This window comes from Leucoraja erinacea, unplaced genomic scaffold (genome assembly GCF_028641065.1).
Source record: "Leucoraja erinacea ecotype New England unplaced genomic scaffold, Leri_hhj_1 Leri_494S, whole genome shotgun sequence".
NCBI classification, from domain to species: Eukaryota; Metazoa; Chordata; class Chondrichthyes; order Rajiformes; family Rajidae; genus Leucoraja; species Leucoraja erinaceus.
Genome location: NW_026576395.1, coordinates 39901 through 43225, shown reverse-complemented (window position 1 = coordinate 43225; position 3325 = coordinate 39901).

The following is a 3325-nucleotide window of genomic DNA, read 5'->3' as shown; positions in this document are numbered from 1 at the left end:
AGACCAGTTTCTGAATGGTGGCCCACTAGGAAACGGGAAGATGCAACGAGACCTGGGTCTCGAAAAGGGGTGATGCAACGACGCTTAAATATATGTAACTTTGAAGGTATGAGATGTGAATTGGCCAAGATAGACTGGCAATTGAATCTTAACGGGTTGACGGTGGATATGCAATCAGAGGCATTTAAAGACTGCATGGATGAACTACAACAATTGTTCATCCCAGTTTGGCAAATGAATAAATCAGGGAAGGTAGTGCATCCGTGGATAACAAGCCTAATCAGGGATAGTATCAAAACAAATGATGAAGCATACAAATTAGCCATAAAATGCAGCCTACCAGAGGACTGGAAGAAATTCAGAGTCCAGCCGAGGAGGAGAAATGGCTTAGATAGGAAATGGCAATAGATTATGAAATAAAACTGACAAGGAACATAATAACTGACTGCAAACATTTTTATAGATATGTGAAGAGAAAAAGATTAATTAAAATATATGTAGGTCCCTTGTAGTCAGAAGCAGGTGAATTGATCATGGGGAGCAAGGGCGTGGTAGACAAATATAATTACTACTTTATTTCTGTCTTCATTGAGGAAGATATAATTAATCTACCGGAAATAGCAGGTGACCGGGTGTCAAATGAGATGGAGGAACTGAATGAAATCTAGGTTAGTCGGGAAGTGGTGTAGGTAAATTGAATGGATTGAATGCCGATAAATCCCCAGGGCCAGATAGACTGCATCCCAGAGTACTTTGGGAGGTAGCCCCAGAAAAATAGTGGATTCAGTAGTGATAATTTTTCAAAACCTAGCAATTATAGACCTGTTAGTTTGACTTCAGTGGTGGGCAAATTAATGGAAAAGATACTTAGAGATAATATATATAAGCATCTGGATAAACAGGGTCTGATTAGGAACAGCCAACATGGATTTGTGCCTGGAATGTCATGTTTGACTAATCTTCTTGAATTTTTTGAAGAGGTTACTAGGGAAATTGACAAGGGTAAAGCAGTGGATGTTGTCTATATGGACTTTAGTAAGGCCTTTGACAAGGTTCCTCATGGAAGGTTGGTTAAGAAGGTTCAACTGTTGGGTATAAATGCAGGAATAGCAAGATGGATTCAACAGTGGCTGAATGGGAGAAGCCAGAGGGTAATGATGGATGGATGTTTATTCAGATTCAGATTCAATTTAATTGTCATTGTCAGTGTACAGTACAGAGACAAATGCATTGTCGGGTTGGAGGCAGGTGACTAGTGGGGTGCCTCAGGGATCTGTGTTGGGTCCTTTGTTGTTTGTCATGTACATCAGTGATCTGGATGAAGGTGTGGTAAATTGGATTAGTAGGTATGCAGATGATACCAAGATAGGGGGTGTTATGGATAATGAAGAGGATTTCCAAAGTCTACAGAGTGATTTAGGCCATTTGGAAAAATGGGCTGAAAGATGGCAGATGGAGTTTAATGCTGATAAATGTGAGGTGCTACACCTTGGCAGGACAAATCAAAATAGGACGTACATGGTAAATGGTAGGGAATTGAAGAATACAGTTGACCAGAGGGGTCTGGGTATAACCGTGCATAGTTCCTTGAAGGTGGAATCTCATATAGATAGGGTGGTAAAGAAAGCTTTTGGTATGCTAGCCTTTATAAATCAGAGCATTGAGTATAGAAGCTGGGATGTAATGTTAAAATTGTACAATGCATTGGTGAGACCAAATCTGGAATATGGTGTACAATTTTGTTCGCCCAATTATAGGAAGGATGTCAACAAAATGGAGAGAGTACAGAGGAGATTTACTAGAATGTTGCCTGGGTTTCAACAACTAAGTTACAGAGAAAGGTTGAATAAGTTAGGTCTTTATTCTCTGGAGCGCAGAAGGTTAAGGGGGGACTTAATAGAGGTCTTTAACATGATGAGAGGCATAGACAGAGTTGATGTGGACAAGCTTTTCCCTTTGAGAATAGGGAAGATTCAAACAAGAGGACATGACTTCAGAATTAAGGGACAGAAGTTTAGGGGTAACATGAGGGGGAACTTCTTACTCAGAGAGTGGTAGCGATGTGGAATGAACTTCCAGTGGAAGTGGTGTCGGCAGGTTCATTGGTATCATTTAAAAATAAATTGGATAGGCATATGGATGAGAAGGGAATGGAGGGTTATGGTATAAGTGCAGGCAGGTGGGACTAAGGGAAAAAAAGTTGTTCGGCACGGACTTGTAGGGCCGAGATGGCCTGTTTCTGTGCTGTAATTGTTATATGGTTATATGGTTATATGGTTATAAAGCTCTTTAGATTCTGGAGTAGTTCCTGAGGATTGGACGGTAGCTAATGTAACCCCACCTTTTAAAAAGTGAAGGAGAGAGAACAGGGGGAATGACAGACCAGTTAGTCTAACATCGGTATTGGGGAAAATACTAGAATCAGTTATTAAAGATGGGATAGCAGCACATTTGGAAAGCGGTGAAATCATTGGACCGTCAGCATTGATTTATGAAACTTAAATCATGTCTGACGAATCTAATATAATTTTTCAATGATGTAATTTGTAGCATGGATACGGGAGAACCAGTGGATGTGTTATTTGTGGACTTTCAGAAGGCTTTCGACAAGGTCTCACAGAAGAGATTATTATGCAAACTTAAAGCACACGGCATTGGGGGTTCAGTATTGATGTGGATAGAGAACTGGCTGGCAAACAGGAAGCAAAGTGCAGGAGTAGGGTCCTTTTCATACTGGCAGGCAGTGACTTGTGCGGTACCGCAAGACTCAGTGCAGGGACCGCAGCTATTTACAATATATATTAATGTTGTGGACTAGGGAATTGAATGCATCATCTCCCTGTTTACAGATGACACGAAGCTGGGGGTGAGGTGGCAGTGTTAGCAGTGAGGAGGGTGCTAGGAAGCTGCAAGGTAACTTGGATAGATTGGGGGAGTGGGCAAATGCATGGCAGATGCAGCATAATGTGGATAAATGTGAGGTTATCCACTTTGGTGGCAAGAACAGGAAATTAGACTATTATCTGAATGGTTGCCGATTAGGAAAAGGGGAGATGCAACGAGACATGCGTCTCGAAAAGGGGAGATGCAGCAAGGCTTAAAGATAGGTAACTTTGAGGGTATGAGATGTGAATTGGCCAAGATGGACTGGCAATTGATTCTTAACGGGTTGACGGTGGATATGCAATAGGAGGCATTTAAAGACTGCATGGCTCAACTACAACAATTGTTCATCCCAGTTTGGCAAAATAATAAATCAGGGAAGTTAGCGCATCCGTGGTTAACAAGGGTAATCAGGGATAGTATCAAAACAAAATATGAAGCA